This window comes from Triticum aestivum, chromosome 3A (assembly GCF_018294505.1).
Source record: "Triticum aestivum cultivar Chinese Spring chromosome 3A, IWGSC CS RefSeq v2.1, whole genome shotgun sequence".
Lineage (NCBI taxonomy): Eukaryota > Viridiplantae > Streptophyta > Magnoliopsida > Poales > Poaceae > Triticum > Triticum aestivum.
Window position 1 is genome coordinate 1 of NC_057800.1, and position 12,539 is coordinate 12,539.

Here is a 12,539-nt window from a genome sequence, read left to right on the forward strand (position 1 = left end):
GTTCTTTTTAATTCACACACCAAGCTAAACATCCGGTTAGCCATACTTCTACCTTATCTAACCAGGCTAAAAATCATCGTCAACTCTGGAGCTATTGCTGTAGCATTAAAAGGATGTTTTTGGGCATCATGTCAGAGAAGGTTAATTCCAGTTTTGCAACTCTCGACACATCAACTGATCAGAAAAGTCACATCAACATAACCGCAGACACGGTTAACTACAATTTTTAAATCCATGCAAGTTAAATATGTCAAAACTACATTGAAATCCACATATATTATTTTCCTTTTAATATGTATATATTTATGAAATCAAACAGACTAACACATGGATACTGCGCTACAGATATATGATTACTTAGAATCATACATACTCTAAACAGCTTGCACATTCTGACAATGTGTGTGGTTTCTTCATATTAAACATTTTTATGGCATTCAAATTTATAGCTATTTCCAGTTAATAATTAGAGAGTGTTTCTGTTAATAATTAGTTTTTTTCTGAAGTACTACATACACACATCTGCAAAACAAGTCCATCCTGGCAAGATACAGAGTCGCGGCTGATTTATATCTAACAAGCTTGAGTTTCCAGATTAACTCCAAAAAGATATGTACCAAAGCAACAAGAAGACCGGTGCATGTCAGAAAAAATTAGCTATATCATAGAGAGTCGTAGTGTTAGAATTAGCTTACCTTGATTAAATTATGTGTAACAGTGCAAGAGCACCAGATCCACAAAACCATGGTTTACTAATCAAGCTCACATGTTCATCTCAGCAACTGAATTCACCCCTAAACTGAATAAAAACATGATTCATATTCAGATTGCAAGTATCATCCAGATTTGGGCATAAAGGCGGGAGATGGGAGAAGCTCACCACGCTAGGAGGGCAGGATGCAGCCATCATTGAGCTCGTCCACGCGCTGGATGATAGGAGGCCAATGGGGTGCTGGACTTCCTGCTCCACCTCCTCCAGCGAAGAAAGCCCATTGGGGATGACCGAACCAAGGAGGAGCATGCCATGTACGCCGCTGGATGGGTGAAGAAGGTGGACCATCAGGAAGCGAGGTCGCGCATGGGGCACTGTAGACGACGGAGAAGAGCCGCCGGAGATGCGTCGACGATGAAGGCGATGTCAGAGGCCGAAACCCTAGGACGGGTGTGGGTTTTGGGCGAGCGGTAGAGGCTGGGATGGGAAAATCTTGCCGCAGGGAAGGATGGACCCAGGCGAGGCAAGTTCCGCGGTGTACACCGCGCCAGCGGTAGCCGCCGGAATCGCCGGAATCGAGAGTGGGCAGTTGTGGCGGCGGCTGAGGGAACAGAGGAGAGAATGGGGATTAGGGTTTAGATGGTGTTGGACTATGGGTTAAATAGGCTGGCCCCAAAATTTTGCCACCGGCCGCGTCGGCCACTTAAAATTTGTATGTCCACGCGTGGACGCTCTCTGAAATTTCTGGCATGTCCTCCTTTTATTTTTAACTTTTGTTATACGGTTGACTATACATTGATATATGGGCCAACTAAAGAACCACACACGACACATCGGCGGGAGCCATCGGTGACGGTCCGGATGTTGTATAAAGAAAGAAAAAGACTAGACCAGCAAGTTGATCTGTGACAGTTTCCGTGACGGCCCATCGAGGTCCATCATAAATGAGCTACCTTTTTCGGAGTACAATAATGTCCTTGGTGCATAGCTCCGCTGCAAGGTAGGATACCTTCAGTATACTCTCATAATATAATTCGGGCTTGCGGTGCTCCTTCCCCTCTAACGGTCCTTCGGTCATCAGCTTTTCGGCATCCATCTTCCCCCAGTGTACCTTTGCGCGGGCTAAAGCCATTCGCGCACCTTCTATACAGACCGACCGCTTGATGACGACAAGTTGAGGGCAAGCGCTTACAAGCCGCTTCACGAGCCCGAAATAGCTGCTCGGAATCGGCTCGGCAGGCCATAGCTGGATAACCAGATCTTTCATGGCTAGTTCCGACGCCTTATGCAGTTCGATCAGGTGTTTCAGTCGATCGGCAAAAGGCACCGGATAATGCGGCGCCAAATACTGCGACCAGAAGAGCTTATCTGCGGTGTTCCTTTCTTCGGCTCGGTAGAATTGGGAGGCATCTGATATGTTGAGATGTAGCTCAGCAAATACCCCTGAGAAATCCGGATTCAAAATCAGAAACAAAGTTTTCCCTTCAAATACTCGCTTTACATGGAAAAAGCCTTACCCACTGTGATAGTTCTCGCATCCTGGATCCCCTGCAGGGCGCTTTGGGTTTCCCCCCGGGCGTCGCTCGTGGCCTGACGCGCCTTGGTGAGTTCGGATTCTTTCTCCGTTAAACTCTGCTCCAAGGTCTCGCATTTCCTTATGGCCTCCTGCAGCTCCTGCTCAGCTTTAATAACTCTGGCCTCATGTTTCTCACGAAGAGTCCGCTCTGTGGCCGCCTTTTTCTTGACCTCGGCAACGGCCCTTTTGAGGGCCTCGACTTCGGTCATAACCCCTAGCACAAATTACGCAACTTATTTCATACTGAAAATTTATTCCGCAATAAATGCGAGCAAAGCTTGTGCATACCTTGTTTATCTCTCAACTGCATTCTCAACTGGCCAAGCTCTTCCATGGCCTGCTCCATACTTTGCTTCAGTCCGGAGATCTCCGCAATACGAGAGGCAGCAGCCGCTATAGACGCCTGCTTGTAACAGAAGAGAAATCAATATCATTTAATGAGCCTTCATGCGACCATTAATTCGATCCCCTATCCGGTTCTTTCTCTCACCGAACAGTGTATCAGGGACTACTATCTATACTATGACACTCTTCGACAACTCATAAAACATACCTCAAAGCCTCTTATAAGGCTGATACAGGCTTCGTTCAGTCCACTCTCAGTTGATTGAATCTTCTCAATCAGCACACCCATAAGGGCACGATGTTCATCAACGATGGAGGCGTCTTTCAACGGCACCATCAAAGCATCCGACACTTCTGGATAGACAGAGGTCGCTGGTGGAACAGGCACGCCCCCTCCAGCCGAAGGAGGCTGCCTGCTTGATTCTGGAGCCATATAGGTCTCTGGAATCGCATCCGGCTGGGAGCTGAACTCGGGATCGCCCCCGCCATCGGCCCCCATGGGAATCTTTTCCCCCATGTGTCGGGCCCCTGAGGTTTGACCTCCACGCGCCGCCTTCGCGATCTATTCCTTTCCTCCTTGGCCGGGGTCCTTTTGGGACGAAGCCTCGGTGTAATGCACCTGTTTGGAGGAAGGGGCCTTTGGGGGCGTCCCGCTCTCCATAGCATTTGAGCTCAGCAAATCCCCTGATGAGGACTGTTTGGTACGGGACCTTGCCGGACTATACAAAAATATGGCTTAGGTTAAAATACTAAGCCACGATGAGTCCGGACGCCTAAAACATACTCGGATTTTATATACTTAGGAGTTCACCAGGGGCTGGGCCCCGGGATCTGTTGGAAATATGCCCTAGAGGCAATAATAAATTAGTTATTATTATATTTCCTTGTTCATGATAATCGTTTATTATCCATGCTAGAATTATATTGATAGGAAACTCAGATACGTGTGTGGATACATAGACAACACCATGTCCCTATTAAGCCTCTAGTTGACTAGCTCGTTGATCAATAGATGGTTACGGTTTCCTGGCCATGGACATTGGATGTCATTGATAACGGGATCACATCATTAGGAGAATGATGTGATGGACAAGACCCAATCCTAAGCCTAGCACAAAGATCATGTAGTTCGTATGCTAAAGCTTTTCTAATGTCAAGTATCATTTCCTTAGACCATGAGATTGTGCAACTCCCGGATACCGTAGGAATGCTTTGGGTGTACCAAACGTCACAATGTAACTGGGTGGCTATAATGGTGCACTACGGGTATCTCCAAAAGTGTCTGTTGGGTTGGCATGAATCGAGACTGGGATTTGTCACTCCATGTAAACGGAGAGGTATCTCTGGGCCCACTCGGTAGGACATCATCATAATGTGCACAATGTGATCAAGGAGTTGATCACGGGATGATGTGTTACGGAACGAGTAAAGAGACTTGCCGGTAACGAGATTGAACAAGGTATCGGGATACCGACGATCTAATCTCGGGCAAGTATCGTACCGCTAGACAAAGGGAATTGTATACGGGATTGATTAAGTCCTTGACATCGTGGTTCATCCGATGAGATCATCGTGGAACATGTGGGAGCTAACATGGGTATCCAGATCCCGCTGTTGGTTATTGACCGGAGAGTCATCTCGGTCATGTCTGCATGTCTCCCGAACCCGTAGGGTCTACACACTTAAGGTTCGGCGACGCTAGGGTTATAGAGATATTAGTATGCGGTAACCCGAAAGTTTTTCAGAGTCCCGTATGAGATCCTGGACGTCACGAGGAGTTCCGTAATGGTCCGGAGGTAAAGAATTATATATAGGAAGTGCTATTTCGGCTATCGGGACAAGTTTCGGGGTCACAGGTATTGTACCGGGACCACCGGAAGGGTCCCGGGGGTCCACCGGGTGGGGCCACCTGCCCCGGGGGCCACATGCGCTGTAGGGGGTACGCCTTGGCCTACATGGGCCAAGGGCACCAGCCCCTAGAGGCCCATGCGCCAAAGGGACAAGAGGAGGGGAGAGTCCTAAAGGGGGAAGGCACCTCCGAGGTGCCTTGGGGAGGATGGACTCCTTCCCCCCTTGGCCGCACCCTTCCTTGGAGGAAGGGGCAAGGCTGCGCCCTCCCCCTCTCCCTTGGCCCTATATATAGTGGGGGGAAGGGAGGGCAACCATACCTAAGCCCTAGCGTCTCCCTCTCCCTCCCACGACACATCTTCCTCCTCCCACAGTGCTTGGCGAAGCCCTGTTGGAATCCCGCTACTTCCACCACCATGCCGTCGTGCTGTTGGATCTCCATCAACCTCTCCTTCCCCCTTGCTGGATCAAGAAGGAGGATACGTCACTACTCCGTACGTGTGTTGAACGCGGAGGTGCCGTCCGTTCGGCGCTAGGATCATCGGTGATTTGGATCACGACGAGTACGACTCCATCAACCCCGTTCTCTTGAACGCTTCCGCGCGCGATCTACAAGGGTATGTAGATCCACTCCTCCCTCGTTGCTAGATGACTCCATAGATAGATCTTGGTGACACGTAGGAAAATTTTGAATTTATGCTACGTTCCCCAACAGTGGCATCATGAGCTAGGTCTATTGCGTAGATTCTATGCACGAGTAGAACACAAAGTAGTTGTGGGCGTTGATTTTGTTCGATATGCTTATCGTTACTAGTCCAATCTTGATTCGGCGGCATTGTGGGATGAAGCGGCCCGACCAACGTTACACGTACGCTTACGTGAGACCGGTTCCACCGACTGACATGCACTAGTTGCATAAGGTGGCTGGCGGGTGTCTGTCTCTCCCACTTTAGTCGGATCGGATTCGATGAAAAGGGTCCTTATGAAGGGTAAATAGAAATTGGCATATCACGTTGTGGTCTTTGCGTAGGTAAGAAACGTTCTTGCTAGAAACCCATAGCAGCCACGTAAAACATGCAAACAACAATTAGAGGACGTCTAACTTGTTTTTGCAGGGTATGCTATGTGATGTGATATGGCCAAAGGATGTGATGAATGATATATGTGATGTATGAGATGATCATGTTCTTGTAATAGGAATCACGACTTGCATGTCGATGAGTATGAAAACCGGCAGGAGCCATATGAGTTGTCTTAATTTATTTATGACCTGTGTGTCAACATAAACGTCATGTAATTACTTTACTTTATTGCTAACCGTTAGCTGTAGTAGTAGAAGTAATAGTTGGCGAGGCAACTTCATGGAGACACGATGATGGAGATCATGGTGTCATGCCGGTGACGATGATGATCATGGAGCCCCGAAGATGAAGATCAAAAGGAGCAAAATGATGATGGCCATATCATGTCACTATTTGATTGCATGTGATGTTTATCATGTTTATACATCTTATTTGCTTAGAACGACGGTAGTAAACAAGATGATCCCTCACTAAAATTTCAAGAAGGTGTTCCCCCTAACTGTGCACCGTTGCGAAAGTTCGTCGTTTCGAAGCACCACGTGATGATCGGGTGTGATAGATTCTTACGTTCGAATACAATGGGTGTTGACGAGCCTAGCATGTACAGACATGGCCTCGGAACACATGCGAAACACTTAGGTTAACTTGACGAGCCTAGCATGTACAGACATGGCCTCGGAACACAAGAGACCAAAAGGTCGAGCATGAGTCGTATAGAAGATACGATCAACATGAAGATGTTCACCAATGTTGACTAGTCCGTCTCACGTGATGATCGGACACGGCCTAGTTGACTCGGATCTTGTAATCACTTAGATGACTAGAGGGATGTCTATCTGAGTGGGAGTTCATAAGATGAACTTAATTATCCTGAACATAGTCAAAAGGTCTTCGCAAATTATGTCGTAGCTCGCGCTTCAGTTCTACTGTTTAGATATGTTCCTAGAGAAAATTTAGTTGAAAGTTGATAGTAGCAATTATGCGGACTAGGTCCGTAAACTGAGGATTGTCCTCATTGCTTCATAGAAGGCTTATGTCCTTAATGCACCGCTCAGTGTGATGAACCTCGAACTTCGTCTGTGGATGTTGCGAACATCTAACATACACATTTTGATAACTATGTGATAGTTCAGTTAAATGGTTTAGAGTTGAGGCACCGAAGACATTTTGAAACATCACGAAACATATGAGATGTTTCGAGGGCTGAAATTGGGATTTCAGGCTTGTGCCCACGTCAAGAGGTATAAGACCTCCGACGATTTTCTTAGCCTGCAAACTAAGGGAGAAAAGCTCAATTGTTGAGCTTGTGCTCAGATTGTCTGAGTACAACAATCATTTGAATCGAGTGGGAGTTGATCTTCCAGATGAGATGGTGATGTTTCTCCGAAGTCATTACCACCAAGCTGCTAGAGCTTCGTGATGAACTATAATATATCAGGGACATATATGATGATCCTTGAGATATTCACGATGTTTGACACCGTGAAAGTAGAAATCAAGAAGGAGCATCAATTGTTGATGGTTGGTGAAACCACTAGTTTCAAGAAGGGCAAGGGAACAAAGGGATACTTCATGAAACGGCAATTCAGCTGCTGCTCTAGTGAAGAAACCCAAGGTTGAACCCAAACCCGAGACTAAGTGCTTCTGTAATAAAGGGAACAGCCACTGGAGCAGAATTACCCTAGATACTTGGTAGATAAGAAGGCTGGCAAGGTCGATAGAAGTATATTGGATGTATTATGTTAATGTGTACTTTACTAGTACTCCTAGTAGCACCAGGGTATTAGATACCGGTTCGGTTGGTAAGTGTTAGTAACTCGAAATATAAGCTACGAAATAAATGGAGACTAGCTAAAGGTGAGCTGACGATATGTGTTGGAAATGTTTCCAATGTTGATATGATCAAGCATCGCACGTTCCCTCTACCATCGAGATTGGTGTTTGCGTTGAGCATAGACATGATTGGATTATGTCTATCGCAATACGGTTATTCATTTAAGGAGAATAATGGTTACTCTGTTTATTTGAATAATACCTTCAATGGTCTTGCACCTAAAATGAATGGTTCATTGAATCTCGATCATAGTGATACACATGTTCATGCCAAAAGATATAAGATAGTAATGATAGTACCACCTACTTGTGGCACTACCACTTAAGTCATATCGGTATAAAACGCATGAAGAAGCTCCATGTTGATGGATCTTTGGACTCACTCATTTTTGAAAGGATTGAGACATGCGAACCATGTTTGTTGGTAGATATGCATGAAGAAACTCCATGCAAATGGACCATTTTGACTCACTTGATTTTGAATCACTTGAGACATGCAAATCATACCACATGGGCAAGATGACTGAAAGCCTCATTTTCAGTAAAATGGAACTAGAAAGCAACTTGTTGGAAGTAATACATTTTGATGTGTGCAGTCCAATGAGTGCTGAGGCGTGTAGTGGATATCGTTATGTTCTTACATCACAGATGATTTGAGTAGATGTTGAGTATATTTACTTGATGAATCACGAGTCTGAATTATTGAAAGGTTTAAGTAATTTCAGGGTGAAGTTGAAAGATCGTCATGACAAGAGGATAAAATATCTATGATATGATCATAGAGATGAATATCTGAATTACGAGTTTGGCACAGAATTAAGACATTGTGGAAATTGTTTCACAACTAATACAGCCTGGAACACCATAGTGTGATGGTGTGTCCGAACATCATAACTGCACCCTATTGGATATGATGCATACCATGATGTCTCTTATCGAATTACCACGATAGTTTATGGGTTAGGCATTGAAGACAACCACATTCACTTTAAAATAGGGCACCACGTAATTCCGATGAGGTGACACCGTATGAACTATGGTTTAGAGAAACCTAAGCTGTCATTTCTTAAAAGTTTGGGGCTGCGACGCTTATGTGAAAAAGTTTCAGGCTGATAAGCTCGAACCCAAAGCGGATAAATACATCTTCATAGGATACCCAAAACAGTTGGGTATACCTCCCGTCTCAGATTCGAAAGCAATAAGGGATTGTTTCTAGAATCGGGTCCTTTCTCGAGGAAAAGTTTCTCTCGAAAGAATTGAGTGGGAGGATGGTGGAGACTTGATGAGGTTATTGAACCGTCTCTTCAACTAGTGTGTGGCAGGGCACAGGAGTTGTTCCTGTGGCACCTACACCAATTGAAGTGGAAGCTTATGATAGTGATCATGAAACTTCAGATCAAGTCACTACCAAACCTCGTAGGATGACAAGGATGCGTACTACTTCAGAATGGTACGTAATCCTGTCTTGGAAATCATGTTGCTAGACAACAATGAACCTACGAGCTATGGAGAAGCGATGGTGGGCCTGGATTCCAAAATGGCTCGAGGCCATATAATCCGAGAGAGGATCCATATATGAAAACAAAGTGTAGACTTTGGAAGAACTACTCGATGGTCGTAAGGCTGTTGAGTACAGATGGATTTTTAAAAGGAAGACGGACAATGATGGCAAGTATCACCATTAAGAAAGCTTGACTTGTCGTTAAGATGTTTTCCGACAAGTTCAAGGAGTTGACTACGATGAGACTTTCTCACTCGTAGCGATGCTAAGAGTCTGTTGGAATTATATTAGTGATTACTGCATTATTTATGAAATCTTACATATAGGATGTCAAAACATTGTTTCCTCGACGTTTTTTGAGGAAAGGTTGTATCTGATACAAACCAGAAGGTTTTGTCAATCCTGAAAGATGCTAATAAGTATGCAAAGCTCCAGCAATCCTTCTAAGGACTGGAGTAAGCATCTCGGAGTTGGAATGTATGCTTTGATGATGATCAAAGATTTTGGGTTTATACAAAGTTTATGAGAAACTTGTATTTCCAAAGAAGTGAGTGGGAGCACTATAGAATTTCTGATGAATATATGTTGTTGACATATTGTTGATCAGAAATGACGTAGAATTTCTGGAAAGCATATAGGGTTATTTGGAAAGTGTTTTTCAATGGAAAGCCTGGATTAAGCTACTTGAACATTGAGCATCAAGATCTATAAGGATAGATCAAAACGCTTAATGGTACTTTCAAATGAGCACATACCTTGACATGATCTTGAAGATGTTCAAGATGGATCAGTCAAAGATGGAGTTCTTGCCTGAGTTGTAAGGTATGAAGTTAAGACTTAAAGCTCGACCACGGCAGAATAGAGAGAAAGGACGAAGGTCGTCCCCTATGCTTAAGACATAGGCACTACAGTATGTTATGCTGTGTACCGCACCTGAAATGTGCCTTGTCATGAGTCAGTCAAGGGGTACAAGAGTGAGCCAAGAATGGATCACAAGACAGCGGTCAAAGTTATCCTTAGTAACTAGTGGACTAAGGAATTTTCTCGATTATGGAGGTGATAAAAAGTTCGACGTAAAGAGTTACGTCGATGCAAGCTTAACACCTATCCGGATAGCTCTGAGTAGAGATACCGGATACGTATAATGGAGCAACAATTTAGAATAGCTCCAAGTAGAACAGTTCTTTGAAATGGCTCCAAATATAGCGTAGTAGCTGCATCTACAAGATGACACAGAGATTTGCGAAGTACATACGGATCTGAAAGATTCGGACCCGTTGACTATAACATCTCTCACAAGCATAACATGTTCAAACCCAGAACTCATCGAGTGTTAATCACATGGTAATGTGAACTAGATTATTGACTCTAGTAAACTCTTTGGGTGTTAGTCACATGGGGATGTGACCTTGAGTGTTAATCACATATCGATGTGAACTGGATTATTGACTCTAGTGCAAGTGGGAGACTGTCGGAAATATGCCCTAGAGGCAATAATAAATTAGTTATTATTATATTTCCTTGTTCATGATAATCTTTTATTATCCATGCTAGAATTGTATTGATAGGAAACTCAGATACATGTGTGGATACATAGACAACACCATGTCCCTAGTAAGCCTCTAGTTGACTAGCTCGTTGATCAATATATGGTTACGGTTTCCTGGCCATGGACATTGGATGTCATTGATAACGGGATCACATCATTAGGAGAATGATGTGATGGACAAGACCCAATCCTAAGCCTAGCACAAAGATCATGTAGTTCGTATGCTAAAGCTTTTCTAATGTCAAGTATCATTTCCTTAGACCATGAGATTGTGCAACTCCCGGATACCGTAGGAATGCTTTGGGTGTACCAAACGTCACAATGTAACTGGGTGGCTATAAAGGTGCACTACGGGTATCTCCAAAAGTGTCTGTTGGGTTGGCATGAATCGAGACTGGGATTTGTCACTCCGTGTAAACGGAGAGGTATCTCTGGGCCCACTCGGTAGGACATCATCATAATATGCACAATGTGATCAAGGAGTTGATCACGGGATGATGTGTTACGGAACGAGTAAAGAGACTTGCCGGTAACGAGATTGAACAAGGTATCAGGATACCGACGATCTAATCTCGGGCAAGTATCGTACCGCTAGACAAAGGGAATTGTATACGGGATTGATTAAGTCCTTGACATCGTGGTTCATCCGATGAGATCATCGTGGAACATGTGGGAGCCAACATGGGTATCCAGATCCCGCTGTTGGTTATTGACCGGAGAGTCATCTCGGTCATGTCTGCATGTCTCCCGAACCCGTAGGGTCTACACACTTAAGGTTCGGTGACGCTAGGGTTATAGAGATATTAGTATGCGGTAACCCGAAAGTTGTTCGGAGTCTCGAATGAGATCCCGGACGTCACGAGGAGTTCCGGAATGGTACAGAGGTAAAGAATTATATATAGGAAGTGCTATTTCGGCTATCGGGACAAGTTTCGGGGTCACCGGTATTGTACCGGGATCACCGGAAGGGTCCCGGGGGTCCACCGGGTGGGGCCACCTGCCCCAGGGGCCACATGGGCTGTAGGGGGTGCGCCTTGGCCTACATGGGCCAAGGGAACCAGCCCCTAGAGGCCCATGCGCCAAAGGGACAAGAGGAGGGGAGAGTCCTAAAGGGGGAAGGCACCTCCGAGGTGCCTTGGGGAGGATGGACTCCTTCCCCCCTTGGCCGCACCCTTCCTTGGAGGAAGGGGCAAGGCTGCGCCCTCCCCCTCTCCCTTGGCCCTATATATAGTGGGGGGAAGGGAGGGTAACCATACCTAAGCCCTGGCGCCTCCCTCTCCCTCCCACGACACATCTTCCTCCTCCCACAGCGCTTGGCGAAGCCCTGTTGGAATCCCGCTACTTCCACCACCACGCCGTCGTGCTGTTGGATCTCCATCAACCTCTCCTTCCCCCTTGCTGGATCAAGAAGGAGGAGACGTCACTGCTCCGTACGTGTGTTGAACGCGGAGGTGCCGTCCGTTCGGCGCTAGGATCATCGGTGATTTGGATCACGACGAGTACGACTCCATCAACCCCGTTCTCTTGAACGCTTCCGCGCGCGATCTACAAGGGTATGTAGATCCACTCCTCCCTCGTTGCTAGATGACTCCATAGATAGATATTGGTGACACGTAGGAAAATTTTGAATTTATGCTACGTTCCCCAACAGGATCCCATGCTGGCCCGCTGTCGGCGGCGGCAGTGGACTCCTCCGGAAGAGGAGCCTTTCCCCTTTTGGGTAGCTCGGCCTCCAAGTTTGCGGAGGCCGTCCTCTTCTTTCTTCCCCCTACAAGGGATTCATCTTCCTCCTCGTCGTCCTCTTCGGAGGCGGAATGGGCATTGGAGCCTTCGGATATTGTGTCTGAAGTGCCGCGGCGACGAAGGCCGCCCCGGGTCTTTTTGGCCTCCTTCTCGGCCGTCTTCTTTGGCACCTTGTAAGGTGCCGGGACCAGCATCTTCGTCAGAAGTGGGATGTCCAGTTCTTCGGGCAACAGGGCGGGACAATGAATCCGCTCCGCCTTCTTCGTCCAACTCTGGAGAATTGTATAAAATGCGTTAAGCGCTTCCCTTGGGTTACGCGGATAAAAAGTTTCGATGACTTACCGAACTTG